Here is a 22,393-nt window from a genome sequence, read left to right on the forward strand (position 1 = left end):
TTAATAACATATCTGGACCCATTCTGTATAACCATTTTGTTATCCCTTGAAAATCCAGGGATGATGTAACACCCCACGTCACTATGGTTGCAGCCTGGAATGACAACTGACCCTACAAACCAACACAAGTCTTTCTAGCATGCTTTGTCCTCACTCGCACACTTCCTGGGAAAACTTCCCAGGAGGTCACCCATCATAAGATTGCTCCAGGTCAAGCACGCTTAACTTTGGAGTTCTCAAGTGATGGGCTACCAAAAAGAAGATGCATCTTGTTGGCATAGGTAGTACCCATCAATCCATTTAAGCCATCTTCAACTGTGTAGTCCCATACCTATACAGTCTTAGAATATCACACTTGACCCTTCCCCAGGCGATGTGGGATTGCACAACTTTTTACCCGGTCTTTCCCTCTATGGATCACGGGATTCTGACTGTCAAAGATGACGTGGCGAATGAGAAAGCGGCACGTGGCATCACAAATCAGGGAAAAAAGATGAAGTATTGAAAAAAGACCGATGAGCAAAAAGATAGGTCCAGGACCTATAAGGAAGTCAACCAGGCCTAAACCCCCTAGGGGTGATCGACCTGGCCCTAGCCCTCTAGGGGTGGTCAGCCTAGCCCTAGCTCCCTAGGGGTGGTCGGCCTGATCCCAACCCCCAGGGGTGGTCGGTCTGAGATGTTCAAAAGCCACATGGGCTGTCGGCCCACCCTATTCGTCATAGGGCGGTCACCCTAAACTCCCAAATACACTTTGCTGGATAAAGTTCACGATTGTTCAAGCTAAAATCATCAGGACTAGCACCCGGAGGATCAACAAGCCTAACACCCAGAGGATCAACAGGTCTAGCACCCTGAGGGTCATCAATTCTAGTACCCAAGCTCTGAAGGGTCATCGGGCCTAGCACCTATGTCTCATAGACCAACCAAGACTTAGCATTTTCCCAGAGGTTTCAACCATGCATTGTCTACCACGATCCATAGAAACAACGAGACGACTCACGATCTCATAATAATGTGGAGGTGGACACGATCTCCACCACCTAATAATCGTGTACCAAACCACGATCCCAGTATTACTGATCATGTAACAACCCCTGGGTACTATAAATAAAGGACCCATGGCTTCATTGAAGGGGATTGGAGGGATATTTTGGGAGAAACTCCGGGAAAGTTAGTAACAAGTGAATAATTTTGTTCATCAGTGTAATTGTCTATCAAGTGATTCAATACTACAAACTAAGTGGATTAGGTTATTACTGTTCATCAGAACAGGGCTGAACCACTATAAAATTTCTGTGTGTTTGTTTAAGATATTTGTACTCTGTTGTATATTATATTTATTTCGTTCAAAAGGTGTCGTATACTATACATACGACTGTTGGCCAATTTCACATGTCAAAATTTGGTGCTTTCATTGAGAGTATGAACTCAAGAAACACACTTTCATCAGTTTTACTATGCATCCAAAATCCAGTCAGACAAAGAAGACGACACCCAGGGATTCCACAACGCAGGATCCCATCGATCCCGTTAACGAACCTCAGGTGGAGGTTGGAGATCAACCTAATGCGGAAGATCCACAAGATGCTCACTAGGAGGAGATGGTGCAATTTCTGGCGAGGCAGGAGGCCTTTGCTGCAGAAATTGCCCCCCAGAGGGCGACTATGGAACGACAACGATTGTAGATAGATGAGAAGATCTAGAGGATGATCCAGAGGGAGCAGGAAGCTGACCGGAGGCACCAGGAGGCTGTTGTGGCCCTTGAGGTGGCTACCCAGTTAGCACAAGCTCACTCTGAAATCGCTGCTCAGGCGGTGAGGGAAGCTCAGGCCAAAGTAGCAGGAATGTGAGACAACAGTAACATGGAGTCCAAGGGGAGGAGTCGAACCCCAAGGACACTCTTAGAGCAACTTTCCCAGAGACAAGATGAAGAGGCATAGTCCAAGCTTCCTCCTCCATGATTAAGAAGAATAACACTTCATCTCGGAGTAAGAGTGTTACTAACCCGAAGGCCCCTTCCTAGAGGGGACAAAAGAAAAAACGCAGGAGATGAGGGTCAAACATCTAAGAGGCATGTCAGAAATGAAAATGGCCGCTCAAAGTCTCAAAGTCAAGTAGCATGAGAGGCTCGGTGGTAGGGTCGCACCGACAAAGGCAAGGCGGACCTACCACCCAACACCCTCAGTCTCACAAGGGAAAGGAACTGATGAACAACACCAATACCGTGTTTGATAGGCTTGGGAAAGATGCACAACCTCAAGATTTGAGGGAGGTCATCAACAAGAGGACCGACGCTCAGGAAGGGGGGGGGGGTACCAGGGACGTCTACCCCACCTCAAGCAGTGGTCCCACTGGCAGTGCAGGCTCAAATAGATGCACTCGTCATGGCTATCCAGGGTCTGACAAAGAAACCTTCCAATGTCGAGTGGCTCATAGAAGTGGGAGTCCTTTCAGCGCTAATATCCAAGCTGCTCAACCACCACCGAAGCCCAAAAACTCCCAACATACACTGGGAAGGAGGACCCAGTGCGACACATTGGAAAGTTTGAGGATCAGATGGAGTTACTCGGTGTGGAGCATGATTATAGGTGCAGAGTATTCCCTACCACTCTCTCAGACTCAGCTCAAGAATGTTATTGGAAATTCAAACTTGGATCCATCACTTCCTGGGAGTATTTTAGGAAGGAATTTTTCAAAGTCTTCAGTGTTGGACAAATTGAACTAGTTTATGCCAATCAGCTAGCTGACATCAAGCAAGGGAAGGATGAATCCTTGAAGGACTACATCCAGAGATTCATGAGAGAGGAAAACCAAGCGTCCACAGTAGGTGATGAAGGGAAGTTCGTTGCTATCTCGGTAGGAATAATTTATCGTAGTCCCTTGTGGGATAGCATACACAGGAACCCCTTCAACACCTTGCAAGAGTGCCTAGACTATGCAGACAAATACATGCAACTAGATGACGCTCTCATGAAGGAAGAAAAAGGCATAAACCATCCGACCACTGTCAAGGCAGATAAGAACGGCACAAACCCTCAAGGCAGCAATGGGGGCAACGGTAAGAAAAGAAGTACCTTAGGGGCCGAGCACGGTGGAGAAAACAAAGCTAAGTCAGCACCAGCCGACAAACAGCCTAAGCATCAGCCCTACCAGCCCAGGTTCACCAATTATACCGTCTTGACTACATCAAGGGCTGAGATTTACTTGGAAACATATAAGGAGGTACCATACCAAAAGCCACCATCCTTGCGCTTAGAAGGAAAGAAGGACATGAATAAGTTTTTTCGTTTCCATAATGATTATGGGCACGACACAAATGAGTGCAAACAATTGAAGGATGAGATAGAGTTTCTCCTTTGATCAGGAAAACTCTTGAGGTACCGAGTCAAGACCGAAACCTCGAGCAGGAATCTGAAGTTCTGAAGGCAGAGGAGTCCACCATTGGAGCTAGCAGCCGTAGACTTCACATTGCATACCATATGTGGGGGACCCCACATGGCAGGAAAAAGTAACAATGCTCGTGAGCAATATGCAAGGACCCTAAGACATGAGGTAGGGGAGTCTTCCCAGTGCATGGCACTCGAAAAGCAGTCTCCAAAGAATCCAAAGTATGAAAGTGAAACTCTCACTTTTACGGAGGATGAGGCCAGGCACGTGAGGTATCCCCACAATTACCCTCTCATCCTTACCATTCAAATTGGCAATGCCCGAGTGAAGAGATACTTGGTGGATATAGGATGCTCAATAGATATCATCTACAAAACATCCCTCGAGAAGATGAAGATCACGGTCAAGGACTTGACGCTGTGTTCCCAAGTGATATATGGGTTCACGGGAGAATGCCAAGCACCAGCAGGAACTATTAGACTACTGGTCACGGTGGGGGATGCCCCTAGGCACAAGACTGTGATGACAGAGTTCCTGGTGGTAGATTGCTCCTCAGCTTACAATGTAGTGCTTGGGAGACCCCTCCCGATAGCGTTACACACACCAGTTCCCCACAAGTGTAGGGCAATGATGCGTATAGAGTAACCAAATGGAGGCATAAGAATGCTATAATGTGTTAGTGGTCAAGGCAAAGAAAGGATCGTGCATAAACAACATGGAAGTAACCTGCTGCGAAGAGAAGGAAGGAACCGATGAGGTTGTCAGCATGAAAGTTGACGTTGAAAGAACACTCTACTGGAGCCGAGGGCTCCTTTTAATGAAGATTTGTTATTATGGCAAGTTTCCCAAAGCGAGGGAAACGACATCGATCCTCGCTTTAGGGATGACGTCATGGGGGTAGGCCTACTGGACCTAAGCTTGGGCTGACCACCTTAAGTCCCTAAGATTACAGAACGCGAAAGTAGGGGAATAGGTGGTAGGCCTAACACCTTAGGCCGACCACCCTAGGGATGCAGACCTTAGAAAAATTCCAGAGGACTAAAGTTCAAGTCTCCAATAAATTGTACATTACAAGGAAGACCCCAAAAAGATCAATAAAGGAGGAGAAAATTTGTTTTAGGGTCCCAGGTGGTCGGCTTATGCTTGGGACGACCACCCTGGATCCCTAGAAGTCGCCCAGGGGTGTGGTGGTTGGCACATGATGTAAACCCTAGGATGCTCGGCCTATGAGGGGTATGTAAAAATGGAAATCACCAGGAGCATGAGGAATACGACATAGGCTTAGATTTGAGCCCTGGAAATTGCCCAACTAAGGAAACCTTAGGGGTAGTCGGCCTAAATTCTAATCCCCTAGGTCTGGAAATCGCCCAGCTAAGTAAACCCTAAGGGTAGTCTGCCTAAACCCTAATCTCCTAGGCTTGGAAATCGCATAAGGCAAGGGAAATGCAAGGGAAGTCCTAGAGGTGGTCGGCCCATGATGGAAACCCTAGGGGTGGTTGGCCCATGATGGAATTTACATCCTTGGAAATCACCTATGCTTGGACTTGAAAGCCTGAAAATTGCCAGACCAAGGGAACCTAAGAGTGGTCAGCCTAGGTCAGAGTTTTATAAGTCTGAAATCGCCAATGCTAGGGTTTGGAACCCTGGAAATCGCCAGGCTAGGGAATCTCAAAGAAGTGGTCGGCCTAGGGTTTTATAAACCTGAAATCGCCTATGCTAGGGTTTGGAACCCTGGAAATCATCCAGGATAAGGAAATTATAGAGAAATCGTAGAATTGATTCAAACAAGTAAATTATTTTGAATCAAAATAATACAAAACAAGGAGATTCAGACAGATTCCTAAAAGATTTAAAGTATTTCTTCTAAATCTAAGAACATTTAAATTAAATGATGTAAGGATTAGGAGAAAATACTTACCCAAGTAAAGATCTGAGTTTGATGAAGAATTGATGAAATCACGCTAGCAGAATCATATAGCTTAGGTCATGGCAAAGAAGTGAGAAGTAAGGCCAACTTATAGCCTCTCATGCTAACCATATATTTTTAGGAATTTAAAATCCTTGAAAAATATCTGGTATGGTTAAAATTTCAAATTCCTTGAAAAATATTTGGTATTTATAGGAATTAAAATTCCTTGAAAAATATTTTTTATTTTTAGGAATTAATATCCCTGAAAAATATATTATAATTTTAGGACCTCAAATTTCCTTGAAAAATATACTGGATTTTTAGGAAATTAAATTTCCTTGAAAAACCCAGTTGTTGACGCAATTTTTCGCCAACAATGAATTAAGAAAATGACAAGGTTGATTAGTGCTTGATAATAAACCGAAATAAGAAATTAACTCTCAAAGACACAAATCTTTTTACGTGGTTCAGTGGTTAAAATCCACCTAGTCAACGAGTCTATATTATTAATGTTTTTCTCTCTCTATTTTGGCAGAGTTTCAGTATTACAGAATAATCGTCCCCTTCCCTGTCCAATATTCTCAGTATTTATATAGAAATTCCTTGGAAAGGGTTGGGTAATCGCGTGAGTCAATCACGGATTTACATATTTATTACATTTAATATAAAATATTCCCATTTATACTATGATATGATCTGATCATGAAGTAAATGGTCTCCTAATATCTCGGACATTAAATATTACAAGTTGGCCATAAGTGATCGTATAAAACTACATGAGTCTTTGGAGATTCATGGGTACGCAATATATTTGAGTTACCACGAGATGGATATATCTCCGAGCTGTTGCTATGGAGGCCGTATGAATATAATGAGCTCGTGCTTCGCAACCTATGCATCACTAGCTCGCATAATCACCATGAAAACTGAGCTATCCACATGGACAATAAAGGGATTCCTTTGTTATTTCCCCCACGTAATTCTTGTTCGTTAGGCGTTCTGATGGCTCCAAAGAAGAATCCACCCAGCTCGTCTGCTCAACAAATGAACAAAGGGACAGAGATCGCCTCAGAATCTCCCCTTCCTCACTTCGGCCCAGTGGTGGAGAGGAAAGTTGTGGTTGACCCCAACACTTTCTTTGAGGCAGAGACAATCGCTTCCAAGATTACGACCCAAGGAAGCGTCAACAAAATTATGCTGAGCTAGAACATCGAGGTCGGAACCGGAGTCCTTATTGCCCGACCTCCGTTCAAAGGGGAACGGAGTTGTTCCCCTCTCTAGGATGACTTTGCGGCCTGGAGTGATGAGCATTTAAAGGCGGGGGCCTTCCTTCCCCTGGACCAATATTTTGCCGACTTCCTAAATTATGTGAAGTTGGCACCTTTTCAGCTCCCCCCAAATTCTTACAAACTTTTGGCGGGGTTGAAATACTTATTTTTGAAGCATGAGTGGGAGGTCTCCACTCCGGCAGATATACTATATTTTTTTTGCCTCAAAGCTAGCCTGGAACAAAAGGGGTGAGGTGATGGATTCTACCACCTCTCCAGATTCCCAAACTCTGCCTCGGTCATTGAGCTCCCAAGCCATCCCAACGACTAAAAAGATCAATTCTTTATGTTGAACGGGTTCCGAAACTGTGAGCACCGATACTTCAACCGTCCTTGTAAGTTTTTCTTTCTCTAATCTCAGCTCGTAAAATTTTTCTCTTTTCAAGACATTTTCCTTGTGCATGCGCTAATTGAGTTTATTTTTTTGTTCAGCCATATTTGCGAGGACGGGGAAGTCAGTAACCCTTGGGGGTCAGTATGAAACATTGTCTGGGCTCCCACCCAAAAAGAAGGATTACCGTCAGCTCGTGAATGATGTCACGATGCTATAATGTAATTTGATTAACCCAGGCCAGACATTGGCCTTAAGGAGGACCCGGGCTACTCTCCTGGTAATCCACGAGCTCCTTCCCTCTCAAGAAGTGGAGTCACCGGCCATCAAAGGTGAGGAGTAGGAAGACGATGGGGTGCCTCTTGTACTGAAGAGGCGGGTTCCCCAGGTTGATCTGGAACCCAATTTAGAACGAGCTGCGTCGGGGGCAGCAGCCGGCCCCTCCAACCAAGGTAACCCATACCCCTATAGCGCATTAGATAGGGTTGTTGCCGATTTTAGGTTAGTTAGATTTAACCCCAATCAACTTGTCCACCATCACCCTAACAATCCGGACCGTAATGTCATCCTGCTATAGTGTGTGGACCACTTAGTGTTGCGTCATGACAACAGCTACCCTAAGGGCACCATTGTTGTAGATAACACCTTAAATTTTAGGTCCGCCATCTTTGAGGAGTATGGGACCAATCATAGGAGCTGCCCTTCCCTACTCCAGGGCGCCTTTGCCCCGAGATTTAGGTAGTATGTAGATGAGTCTAGCCCCGAGGTAGAACCTGAGCCCGAACCTCCTAGGGTTTAAGAAATATTAGACTTAGATTCTCCTTCTCCTCCAGTAGTCCCAAGGCTAGAGGTCGTTATAATAGACTCCTCCCCCAGCCCGAAGGGTAGGATCTTTATTTATTTTCTTTGTATATGTTATTGACTTTACTTGTGAACTAATCCCCTTTTTGTTCTTTCCAAGTGACGAGATGGAACAACCCGGAGCTCCTGACCTCCATACGACTTTCCAGGGTGGGAAATCTGGCTCGGGCCCTGTCGTGAAGAGGCCCCAATTTACAAAGAAGGCTCCCCCGGCAGGGGGAAATGTCTCAAAATCCCCTGCTAAGGGGAAAGCCACAAGCTCGACAGCTCTGGTGTCTTCCATTAACCAAAAGAAGATTCCTCCTCCTCCGCCTCCACCTTGATTCGCACCTTCTCGGGATCAGGTAATACAAGCTGATCCCCCAGCTCCTCCTTCCCTTGCTGCTACTGTTCGCATACTAGTTGATCCTCAAGATTTGGAGAAAATCCCTGAAGCCTTTCAGGGAATCCTCTATGAGACGGCGAGCCACATGGTGGGGCATGCTTACAGACCCAGCTCGAGGGACTTGGGGACGATCGAGGAGCAGAGCTCGGAGAATGTCCTGGAGTTAGCCTTATGGATGACCCTCACAGTAAGTTATCATTCCTTGGAGACATTTTTCTCTTTATCTTGTCAAAGGACACATCTAACTTGCATTGTTATTTTGTAATCGACCCTGGCTCAACACCGCAGCATAGCCTGGGCTAGGGCCAGAAACAATGAGCTCCAGGCTGAGATCAATCCCGCCAAGACCGCCCTGACTGCTGCTCAAGAAGGCGAGCAGGCTGCCACAACTGCCTTTGCGGCTGCTCAAAAGAGTGAGTACGATGCCAAGTTCACCCTCGCCTCATCTCAGAAAAGAGAGTAGGCTGCAAAAATTGTCTTGGCTGCTCTTCAGGCCCAAACTGCTCAGCTCCAAGTCGAGGCTGATGAAGCCAAGGCAAAGCTACTCGAGGTCGAGGCTGCAGTCAAAGAAGAAAAGGTGGCCTCACTGTCCTCCATGGAAGATAAGTTGTAACATTGTTGGGCTTTTAACTAGGATGGCAACTTTTCCTTCATGGCTCCCATGCTGTGGGAATCGTACCTTGAGAAATTCAAGGCTCAGATCTTGTTAGAACCATCAGAAATGGGGGATGCTTCTACAACGGATGAGAAAGAAGGCGAGGAGGTCACGTCCTCAGAGCATCTTGGAGGGGCTTCATGACAGTCTTTTTTTTTTTTTATATTTGTTTGTAAACAATTTCCCTTGGGCTTAGTTCGAGGTTTTTCTCCTCGGGACAAATTTAATTTCAATTTATATATCTAACTTTTAATCTATTTGTCTTTCCTTGATTATCTCTCATGTTTATGACTTCTTAGACTTGTACATTTGAGATTTTAGGAATCAGTTTTTAGATTGGGATAGATATTTTAAGCTCGGTTATATCCAAACTTAATGTGTTGATTTATAATATACATGTTAAGAATCAGGCCTTGGACCCGCTTGTATCCGGAATTTTAAATATTTTAAACTTAGTTCGTGTTAGGTTTATTTCTAACTCGAGAGCTTTTTTTTTTTTAAAAACCCTTGGTTTTAACAATTTCCCCCAACTTTCAAAGTTTTGTACTTGGCTGCATCCAGGGTTGAAAACTGAGTTTATGCTAGGTCTATTGACATCTCGAGCTCTTAAAAAAGCCATCGAATATCCAATTTTCCTAAATTCTAAGTTTTGGGACCTGGTTGTATTAAGGGTTTTAAATGATTTAAACTTAGTTCGTGCTAGGTTTATTGACATCTCGAACTCTTAAAAAGCTGTCGAATAATCAATTTTCCAAGCTTCTAAGTTTTTGACCTGGTTGTATCCAGGATAGTTTTGTACCTGGTTGTATATAGGATTTTAACTAATTTAAACTCATCTGGCAGGATAGTTTTGTACCTAGTTGTATCCAGGATTTTAAGTAATTTAAATTCATCCAGCAACCTTATTCTGATCCATCTCGGGTTATATGCCCCCCAAGTAACCAGAATGTAGAGACTTTCTTGGTTGCTTTTACAAACATCAATACACGAGCTAATAAGGAAAAATTATTTAAACTACTTTAACAAGAAAAATTACACAATAATCTCCTCGTATTTAATTAAATGGATTTTATAATTAAGCCTTACATGGATGATTGTACTACTGATACTACTTTTTTAGGTACATGGCATTCCAGGTCCGTGGGATTATTCCTTCACACAAAACTTCCACGATCTGATATGGTCCTTCCCAGTTTGGGCTGAAAACGGCGTCCTTGGGATCCTTGCTTGCCAAAAAGAGCCTTCGGAGAACCAGGTCGCCCAATCCAAAACTATGTCTCTTGACCTTAGAATTAAAGTAACGAGTGATTTTCTGTTGGTAATGGGCGAGCTATAACTGCGAGTCCTCTTGTTTCTCATCAATCAGGTCGAGTGATGCGTTAAGTAATTCATCATTCCGTTCTTGGCTAAATGTATTTTTCCTGTGAGTAGCCAACCTAGTTTCGACTGGAAGGATGACCTTACTTCCAAAAGTTAAGGAGAAAGGAGTGTGTCCTGTGGGAAGTTTGGTATGCCCAAAGTACTTGCGGGAGCTGCTCAGGCCAGACTCCTTTGGCCTCATCTAACCTTTTTTTAAGGCTCGTCTTTAGGGTCTTATTCACAGCCTCGACCTGTCCATTGGCCTATGGATATGCTACTGAGGAGAAACTCTTAATAGCGCCATATTTTTTCGTAGAAGTTAGTGAAGAGATCACTGTCGAACTGGGTCCCATTATCCAAGATGATATTTTTAGGAAGTCCAAACCGACATACAATATTTTTCATCACAAAGTCCAGGACCCTCTTTAAAGTGATGGTTGCCAAAGGCTCGACCTCTACCCACTTTGTGAAATATTCGATTGCCACCACCGCGTAACGAACTCCTCCCTTTCCCATAGGTAAGGATCCTATTAGGTCAATTCCCTAGACTACAAATGGCCACGGGGATGACATCATCGTTAGCTTGACCAGAGAAGCTCGGGCAACTGTGGCGAAGCGTTGGCATTTGTCGCACTTCTAGACATACGAGATGGAATCATTCATTAAAGTGGGCCAAAAATAGCCCTGCCTCAGTATTTTCAGTGCTAGGTTTTGCCCCCCAGCATGATCTCCACAAAAGCCTTCATGCACTTCTTGCAGAATGGTTTTAGCCTCTTCAGGCAGAACACACCGTAGGAGGGGCAATGAATGAACAGTCGGTATAATGTCCCATCCACTATCACATATCTCGGGGCTTGATAGAGTAACTTTCTTGCATCCTTTCTCTCCACAGGTAGCCTTCCCTTTGTGAGGTATTAAATTATGGGGGTCATCCAGGTCAGTCTTGTATCGATCATCTCGACCTCTACAATTTTTTCTGCCATTCTTGGATTCTCCAAGAACTCTACTGGCACTACATTCAAGGTCTTTGCTTCCCTGGTAGTGGCAAATCATGCCAAGGCGTCTGCATTGGAATTCTACTCGCGGGGTATTTGTTTAACTGTACTGTACTCAAATTTAGATAGCTTTCCCTTCACTTTAGATAGGTAAGCTGCCATCCTGGTGCCTCGAACTTGATACTCTTCCAACACCTGATTAACCATGAGCTGAGAATCGCTATAGCACTGGACAACCTTTGCTTTTAGCTCATTTTCCACTCTAAGTCCGGTTAGTAAGGCCTCATATTTGGCTTCGCTGTTAGATGCTTTGGACCCGAATCTCAGAGCTGTATGGAACCGATGCCCTTCTGGAGAGATTAATATGATCCCAGCTCCTGATCCGTTCTCGTTCGATGACCCATCTATGAATATTTTCCACAACTCCTGCACCGGTTCCTTCAAAAGCTCTTCTTGAAATTCGGTGTATTTAGCCAAAAAAATTAGTATGGGCCTGACTTTATATTGAAGTTCATGGTACGTACAGTATCTCGAACTGGCTGAGTTCAATCGCCCAGTTTAAAAGAAGTCCCGACGTTTCAGGTTTTTGCAGTACCTGCCTTAAAGGTTGGTCGGTCATGGCGTGGATTGAATGGGGCTAGAAATATGGTCTGAGTTTCCTAGAAGCCAATATTAGATAGAATGCCATCTTTTCTATCAGTGGATACCGTGATTCAGCTCCGAGAAGTCTCTTTCTTATATAATACATCAATTTTTGTGCGCGGTCTTCTTCTCGAACTAACACGGCAATGACTACACTTTTTGTCACAATCAAATAAAGGAACAGAGGTTCTCCAGACATAAGCTTAGACAATGCTGGGGGCTCGACTAAGTGCGTTTTTAGGTCGAGGAATGCCTGCTCGCACTCCTTAGTCCATTCGAATTTCTTGTTTTCTCTGAGCAAGTTGTAGAACGGCAAGCACTTGTAAGTGGATTTTGAAATAAAATGGTTCAGGGCTGCCACCTTTCCAGTCAGACTCTGAACTTCTTTATGCGACCTACGTGAGGGAATTTCCAACAATGATCTGGTTTTATCAGGGTTCACCTCTATCCCCCTTGTATTGACTATGAATCCCAGAAATTTTCCCGATGCCACTCTGAAAGTACACTTCTGAGGATTCAGTCTCGTATTATACCTCCTCAAGATCTCTAAACATTCATTCAGATCGAATACATGGTTATCGACAATCTTGGGTTTGACTAGCATAACGTCAGCGTACACTTCCATTTTTTTCCCAATCTAACCAATAAACATTTTGTTGACTAACCGTTGGTAGGTAGCTTCGGCATTTTTCAGCCCGAAGGGCATAACTTTATAACAATATACATTAGTTGAAGTCATGAAGCGAGTACACTCTTGGTCCGCAGGATTCATCGCGATCTGGTTATATCCAGAATATGCATCCATGAAGGACATGAGCTTGTGTCCCACAGTGGCATCGACCAACTGATCAATCCTCGGTAATGGAAAGCAATCTTTAGGAAAAGCTTTGTACGGGTCAGAGAAATTGATGCAGGTCCTCCACTTTCTGTTTGGCTTCGGGACCAGTACAGGATTCGCGACCTAGATCGGGTATTTTGCCTCATGAATAAACCCACACTTTAATAGCCGAGCTACTTCTTCCTCCAGTGCTTCAGCTCAGACTGTTCCCAAACGTCTCTGTTTTTGGGATTTTGCAGGCATGCTTTTGTCCAAGTTTGGAGTGTGGATGATCACACTCGGGCTTATTCCCACCATGTCTTCATGCGACTAGGAGAAAACATCTAGATTCCCTTGTAAAACTTTAACGAGCTCATTTTTCCTTTCATCATCAAGATTTTCCAAATCTTTATGACTCTTGAAGCATCTTTGAGATCTATGTTTACTTCCTTGAGCTCCTCAATAGCTTGGAGCTCTGATCTGTCCTCGCCCATTCGTGGGTCGATATCATCACCTGGGGCGATGTCACTATCCTTTGTTTCTTGAGGTTCTTCCGTCCCACAAGCAAGTTCCACTTCCTGTGACTCTTCACCTCCGTCACTTATGGCCATTGCTTGCTACCCGGGTTGTGATTTTCCCTTCATATAAAGGCTATAGTATTCCCTGGCAACGAGCTGATCGCCTCTAACGGTGCATATTCCCGTAGATGAGGGGAATTTGATTGCAAGGTGGCAGATAGAGGTTATGGCTTCAAATGCCATCAATGCAGGTCAGCCCAGAATCACATTGTACACGGCTGGACAATCGATGACCACGAACTCAAGCAGCTTGGAGACAGTTCGTGGACCTTCACCCAATGTAACCACTAATTTGATCATTCCGATGGCAGCCGATCCTTCACCATAAAACCCATATAGAACCATTGAGGTTGCCTTTAGCTCGGTTACATACAATCCCATTTTTTCTAAGGTGGACCTAATTAGTAGATTCACAGAACTCCCATTGTCTACTAGTGTCCTCCAGACTCTCAGATTGGCAAGCTGAACAGTAACGACCAGAGGATCGTTATGTGGGTACTGGACATGACTGGAATCTTCCTCTGTAAAAATGATTGGTTGCTTCTCCAATCGCTGCAGCTTTGATAAACGTTGTTCCAGGACGAACTCCATTCCGTTATGAGACTTCAGTTCGTTGATGTACCTCTTCTGGGCACCTCTTCTCGTGCCTGCCAAATGAGGTCCACCAGAAATGGTGGCTATATCTCCTCCAATTATTGGAGGAGGATTGTCCTAATTTACCTGAGCTTTGACTAGATTCGTTGGAGCTTCAGGAGCTGACGGAGGGTTTTGTCCAATGGGTTGACTGGGAGTCGCTCGATTCCAAGCGTATTATGCCAAAGGTCTTGCCCTGATGTGAGTCTTGATCTCATCCTTTAGCTGTCTATAGTCATCAGTATTATGACCAATATCATTGTGCACTTGACAAAACTTTGAAGGAACTCTCTTCGCTCTTTGGTTTTTTAACGGTTCTGGCTTCTTCCATGGAAGGCGAGTAGTATTAGCTAAGAAGATGCACTCTCTTGTATCCGTGAGATCAGTATATGTTGCGTAGACCAGTTTAAATTTTTCTGCGGACTTATTTTTCTTTGTTCTGCTCTGGTCGTCCTCACAATTTCCCTTCCTCCTATTATTTCCCCCTTGGTTATTCCAGGCAACAGTTTAAGCCATAGCTGCAACATCCGTTACCGCTCCAACGGGTTGGATAAGGACTTGGCTGGTTCCTATGACAGAAGCTCGCGCCTCTTCCAGGTTAACGCATCGTTGAGCTCATGTCAAGAACTCATCCATAGTATTAACTCCTTTCCTCTGCAACTCTTGCCACAGGTCGCCTCCAACAAGAATTCCTGTCCTTACTGCCACGAGCTTGGAGCTTTCATCGACATTTCTAGCTCGCACAACGACATTGGTAAACCTACTTAGATACGCTTTCAATGGTTCACCGGGTTGTTGCTTCACATTAGCCAATAAGTCAACCTTAATTCGAGCTTCCTGGGAAGCCCTGAATGCTCTCTTAAAATCAGTGGAAAAACTCTTCCACGAGATGATTGAAAGCCTCTTGTATTGTTTGAACCACTGCCTGCTTGGACCAATCAGACTCGAGGGGAATATAAGGCATCTTATATTGGGTCCGACATTGTGGGCCATTGTTATAATGTTGAACATCCCCAGATGATTAGACAGATCCCCATCTCCATCAAATTTGGACAAATGTGGCATCCTGAAACCCACATCATATGCGGCCACCGTAATATTCGGGGCGAAAAGCTCTAGCTCATCCTCTGAGTCACACTCATCTTTCTCTTTCTCTTATAGAAGTTTCTTCATTAGCTCCTCCATCTGGGCCAGCCTTTCGAGGGTTTGGTCCTTTGTCCCTAGGCTATTCTGGGACTGTTCAACAGCTCCCATCCTATCGTATGCGTTTAGCGGGTTATTGTCCCTCCAAGTTCAGGCTTGGTTTTGTGGGACATTCCCATTATCACGTACTTCGAAAGGACCTCCTTCTTGACGAGTGTAACTGACTCCTTCATCCCGAGCTGAATTTCTTCTATGCGAATTTAGATGATCACCCAGATCAGTCAGTGGATTATACCGATGGCTTTGAGCTGAACTCAGATGGTTCCTTAGATCGCCCTCGGACCTACCGGACCTTCCACTTTGACAAATTTCCATCCAATAACTTCCATTTTCGAAGCTCACAGCCTGCGGTTGAGGCTGTGGATATGGATATTTTGGACGTGTCCGTGGGACATAGGTATGGCCATACGGAGGAGGATTTCTTCTCTGTCTCCATAAGCAGGAATATCCTGTGTAGGACGAGGTGGTGTTGGATGTCTTATGGGTGACGGGGGATGCCTAACTAGCAAGGCAATCCTTGTCCCATCAGCGCGAACTAAATTAGCCCGCCTCTGTTCTGTCCCATCATTTCCAGCTCTCTGCGTCTGACGATCCGACCGTGATGCAGGAGGGTTGGCTGGAACATTTTGTCTCTGTGAACCTACTCCAGCCTCTCCTCATGGGTTTCCATGGGTATTTCTAGGCGTGTGCGATGGAGGTACTGAACTTTGGGTCGTGGTTCTAACCAATCAACTGACGTGTCGATGACCCCTAGGAGGGCCACTAGGTTGAGCATTTTGGCGATCTCGCGCTGTAGGCACAGAACTTGGGGTGGCAATTCTAACTGACTGACTTGGTTTGGATCGTTTATTCCTGTGGGACTTATGAGATCCACTTTTCCTCTTTCTGACATTAACGTTGGTTGCAAGAGGAGGTAGCCGAGCCAAAACCTCCTCAATTTGCCTGTTTTCCTTAGCAAGATGGCTTCTTAACTCCATATTTCCCAATTCAACTGCAGTTAAGTAGTCTGGGTTTGGATTCGGTGGAAATGACGCTGAACTCCCAGTATCGACGTGGCCCATCAGTTGCTTTCCCAGACGATGCTGAACTTTAGGACCATGCTCATTTGAAACAACGGTACGAGGGGCCTCCTGCCCACCAAGTTGTTTTATCTCATTATCATGCATTGAGCGAGTGACCACCATGATGAGATTTGATTGGGATTTTTAAGAAAGCACTAATCTCACCTCTCAATGAAAGCACCAAACTGTCGATGCGGTTTTTCGCCAACAGTGAATTAAGAAAATGACAAGGTTGATTAGTGCTTGATAATAAACCGAAATAAGAAATTAACTCTCAAAGACACAGATCTTTTTACGTTGTTCAGTGGTTAAAATCCACCTAGTCCACGAGTCTATATTATTACTGTTTTCTCTCTCTATTTTGGCAGAGTTTCGGTATTTTAGAATAATCGTCCCCTTCCCTATCCAATATTCTCAGTGTTTATATAGAAATTTCTTGGACAGGTTTGGGTAACTGCGTGAGTCAATCACAGATTTACATATTTATTACTTTTAATATAAAATATTCCCATTTATACTATGATATGATCTGATCAGGACATAAATGGTCTCCTAATATCTGGGACATTAAATATTACAAGCTGGCCATAAATGATCATATAAAAATACCCGAGTTTTTGGATATTCATGGGTACGTAATATATTTGAGTTACCACGAGAAGGATATATCTCCGAGCTCGTACTATGGAGGCCGTATGAATATCATGAGCTCGTGCTTCACAACCTATGCATTACTAGATCGCATAATCACCGTGAAAATTGAGCTGTCCACGTGGACAATAAAGGGATTCCTTGGTTATTTCCCCCACATATTTATTTGTCAGCTGTACTCGAGATGAGTGAAGGACTCGTGCTGAAATTAGGGTACACACTTGTTACTTTTAGGAATTACCAATTATCTTTGAAAAATTTGTGTTGAGAAAATTATCGATAGTTGATAAAAGTACTACGTAATGTCCCGAGGGACTTTGGTGTTAAAGTACTGCTACGATATGTTTCTTGGGCCAAGATCAAGTTTACTGTCATGATGAACACATTACGATGTACTTGGGGGGAAACTGTTATCCCTCGAAGATCCAGGGATGATGTGGTGAATTATAAAGTGACACGTGGCATCACAAATCAGGGAAAACGATAAAGTATTGAAAAAAGACCGATGAGGAAAAAAGATAGGTCCAGGACCTATAGGGAAGTCGACCAGGCCTAAACCCCCTAGGGGTGATCGGCCTGGCCCTAGCCCCCTAGGGGTGATTGGCCCAACCCGAACCCTTAGGGGTGGTCGGCCTGAGAAGTTAAAAAGCCACATGGGTGGTCATAATAGACTTTGTTGGATAAAGTTCACACTCGTTCAAGCTGAAATCATCAAGCCTAACACCCAGAGGATCAACAGGCCTAACACCTAGAGGATCAACAGGTCTAGCACCCAGAGGGTCATCAGGCCTAGCACCCAAGCTCTGAAGGGTCGTTGGGCCTAGCTCCTACGTCTCATAGACCAACCGAGACTTAGCATTTTCCCAAAGGTTTCAATTGTGCATTGTCTACCACAATCCAGAAAAAAAACGAGAAGACCCATGATCTCATAATCATGGGGAGGTGGACACGTATCTCCACTACCTAATAATCGTGTACCAAACCACGATCCCAGTATTAATGATCATGTAACAGCCCCTGGGTACTATAAATAAAGGACCCAGGGCTTCATTGAAGGGGATCGGAGGAATATTTTGGGAGAAACTCTAGGCATATTAGTAATGAGTGAATACTTTTGTTCATCAGTGTAATTTTCTATCGAGTGATTCGATATTAAAACTAAGTGGATTAGGTTATTACTGTTCTTTAGAACAGGGCTGAACCACTATAAAATTTCTGTGTGTTTGTTTAATATATTTGTACTCTGTCATATATTATATTGATTTCATTCAAAATGTGTCATATACTGTACATACGACCGTTGGCCAATTTCACAGGTCAACATATTTTATACAGAGTACCTCCACTAAGATATCCTACTACATCATCGAGTTCTAGATTACATGTATTCATAATACTAGTGAACTGTACTTACAGTAATTAATCTAAAGATTCCATATAACTTTATTTTACAGTAAGCTATTTAAATTCGTTCCTAAAATCTTAATCTTCTCGTACCAATACAAGATTGTAGTCACATTAACGAATTTGAGAATTTTTTGATATTCATATAAAATTATTCTAATAATAATAAACAATAAATATATGCCAAAATTCATTTCAATTATTTATTTCATAAAACAATTTTTAATACATATGCATTAAAGGGTACTAATCTCAACAATCTTCCGCTTGCCCTAAAGAAAATGAGGCATCTTTCTCAAATCCATATTGCTAACATGATCTTTAAAAGACTTGGTAAACAAAGTATTAGTGAAAGGATGGACAAGGTTATGTTCTGGAGCAATCTTCATAACTGCTACATCTCCTCTGTGAACAATACCTATTCAAGTGATATTTCCTCTCAATATGCTTTCCCCTCTTGTGACTCTTCGGTTCCTCCGAGTTAGCTACCACCCCACTGTTGTCACATTATAGGACAAGTGGTTTATCCATATCTGGAAGAATTTTTAGATCAGAATAGAACTTCTTTAGCCACACAACCTCTTTAGCTGCTTAACGATCCGCTATATACTTGGCCTCCATGGTAGAATCTGCGATATTGGTTTGTTTAATTCTACACCATACCTTAGCTCTTCCACCAAGTGTGAATACTGATCCAAAAGTCAATTTCTGACTATCTCTTTCTGATTGAAAATCAGAATCAGTGTATCCAATGGGTTTAAGGTCACCACCTAAATATACAAGCATATATTCTCTAGTTTTCTGAAGATACTTGAAAATATTCTTTACTGCAATCCAGGATTGGATTGATAACGACTGACTATCCTTGGCGTACATTAGAGTGCCTACCACAGAGGCGTAGGGATACTGTCTCATATCCTCTTCTTCTTGAGGTGTTTTAGGACACTGCTCTTTAGAAAGGATAATTCCATGATGGGTTGGCATATCACCCTTCTTGGAATTCTTCATACCGAATCTCTCCAGTACCTATCTATATAAGTAGCTTGATATAGAGCCAAAACTTTGTTCTGTCGATCCTGAAGTATCTTTATGCCTAGAATGTAGTTTGAATCTCCCAAATCGTTCATTTTGAATTGTTCGACTAGCCATTTCTTTACTTTTGTCAATGTTCCTACCTCATTTCTAATGAGTAGGATGTCATCAACATAAAGAATCAGGAATACCACAATGCCATCTTTGATTTGTTTATAGACACAAGGCTTGTTAATGTTTTGTTCAAAACCATACGTTTTGATTGTGTCATCAAAATCTCAGATTCTAAGATCTAGAAGCTTGTTTGAGTCAATAAGTGGACCTAAGATGCTTGCAAACCTTTTGCTCTTGACATTTTATTTTGAACCCTTTTGGTTGAGACATATAAATGGTCTTGTCAAGATAGCCATTCAGAAATGTAAGCTATCATGGACAAGAGTATGCGAATGGATTTAAGCATGGCCACAGGAGAAAAGGTTTCTTCATAATCAACCCCTTCTCTCTAAGTGTAGCCCTTGGCTACAGGCCTAGCTTTGAAAGTTTCCACTTTCCCATCCGCTCCTATTTTCTTCTTGAATATCCATTTGCAACCAATAGGTTTAACATTTTCAGGAAGGTCTTCAAGAGTCCAGATGGAATTGGAATACATTGACTCCATTTCTACGTTCATGGCATCTTTCCATTTTTCTTTGTCAGAATCTTCCATTGCATCCCTATATGTCAATGGATCATATTTGTTTTTGTCAGACACAAGCATCTGAACTTCATGTTCATAGCAAATTGGCTGCCTAACAACCCTCCCACTACGACGAAGCTCCCTATTGTTCTAACTAGAACTTGTGGTTTCCTCTTGTCGTTGTTCATTGAGAACATTTGGTGATCTTATGACTTGATCTGAGACCATCTCCTCTAGTACAACCTTACTACGAGGTTTATGGTTGTTAATATAGTCATATTTAAGAAAAGTAGCATTTGTTGAAACAAATGTTGTATTTTCTTTAGAACTATAAAATATACCACCTCTAGTCTCCTAGGAATATTCCACAAACATGCACAATTCAGTGCGAGATTCCAACTTTCCAGTCTTTCCTTTCATCAAATGTGCTGGACACCCCTAAATATGAAAAATGGTGTAAACTAGGTTTATTACCATTCTATAATTCCAACAGTGTTGTTTTAATAGACTTGGATGGAACAACATTCAATATGTACATTACACATTGAATGGCATAGCCCCAGAATGACAGTGGAAAAGATTATTAATTCATCATTGATCTAACCATGTCTAATAACGTCATGTTCCTTCATTCCAAAACACCATTTTGCTGTGGCATTCCAGGTGTAGTGAGTTGGGATTGAATTCCATGCTCACACAAGTGGTCCTCGAATTCATAATTCAAGTACTCTCCTCCTCAATTAGATCGAAGAACTTTCAGTGATTTACCTAATTGCTTTTCAACTTCAGCTTGGAATTCTTTAAACTTTCCAAAAGTTTTAGATTCTTTTCCATTATATAAGTAACCATACCTTGAATAAACATCAATGAAGCTGAAAAAATATTCAAACCCTCCTCTCGCTTGCACATGAAGTGGTCCACACACATAAGTGTGTACGAGTTGCAGAGAAATGTCTTTTGGTCATCTTGCCTTCTAGACAAGATTCACAGACTTGAAGATAACCAACATTTAATTCTCTTAATGGTTCCCTCCTTTGCTAATCTATTAAATATATCCAAACCAATATTCTCCAACCTCAAATGCCATAGATATGTTTCACTGTCGAAATCAGTCTTTTGACGTTTAATAGATCTTGGGTTTGTAACTATAAACATTTCAGAGTTGTATATAGATTGCTCTTTACAGCCCATAATCGGATTTTGCATAACATATTTGAATACCAGATTTTGAGATAACAATCGAATTATTATTGAAAGAAATATCCAATCCTTGTTCATGAAACATAGAAACATAAATTAAGTTTCAAATAAATCTAGGAATAAAATAAATATTGCCCAAAAAAGAAATTTATTTTTATGAAATTCTAAATGGTTGATCCAACTGCTTTGTAATAGACGACTTGACCACTGCCAACCCTCATAGTCACCACATCATCAGAAAGCTCCCTTAAAGAACTAAGAATCTGTAAAGAAAAGCAAACATGGTTAGTGGCACCAGAATCAACAATCCAAAATGATGTATCATCTTCCACTAAACAAGCTTCTAAAACAAGTAAATCAAATTTACATTTCTTCTTTTCTTTTAGGTTTGAGAGATACTTAGGACAGTTTCTCTTCCAATGACCATCAACTCCACAATGAAAGCATGTCCCCTTGGGTTGCTTTTTCTTGGAAGCTTTGTTATCTTTATTCTCCACAATGAAAGCATGTCCCCTTGGGTTGCTTTTTCTTGGAAGCTTTGTTATCTTCGTTCTCCTTGCCTTTAGATGACTTTTTAGGCTTCCTTTCCTGTTTGTCATTGTCCTTGTCATGGGATTTCTTTCTCTTCTTATTTTTCACTTTAGAAGAGGAGGGTTTAGAGTTAGCAACATTTGATTCTTCTACTTTTGAATCACTCTTATTGAGTGATTCAAAAGTTCGCAACTCATTTAAAAACTGAGTCATATTATACACCAACTTATTCAAAACATAGTTTGTAATAAATGTAGGGAAAACTGGAGTGAGAGAATCAAGTATCAAACTCTAACGCCTTACTTCCTTAGAGCCGTTACTATATGAATTGAAAATGTGCAATTAACTCGCAAATCGAGGTTTTAGGTTAAAAGTGTAGATAATTCGTAATAAAAGTCATACAATTTGAAAATATCATCATTAATTAAAAATTATAAAGCGATATACATTTGGGATCCCAAAATACTGTTTAGAAATATTTACAACTCAAAAACATAATTAAAAGTATCCCAAACATCTCCCAAAAATACCCTTGCCTATGGCAGCCATGCAGGCCAAACATGTACGCGTGGCTTCACGCTCTCCGTACTCATGGTTGGTCGACTTTCCCCTTGCCCTTACCTGCACCATAGAGCACCTGTGAGTTGAAGCCTAGAAAGAAAACTCCACAAAAGCAAATAACATATGCATATCTATCATTCACCATATAATAAAACTTCCAACAAGCTAAAAAAATACGGCCATGCTGTCCCGGG

This window comes from Humulus lupulus, chromosome 1, assembly GCF_963169125.1.
Source record: "Humulus lupulus chromosome 1, drHumLupu1.1, whole genome shotgun sequence".
Taxonomy (NCBI): Eukaryota; Viridiplantae; Streptophyta; class Magnoliopsida; order Rosales; family Cannabaceae; genus Humulus; species Humulus lupulus.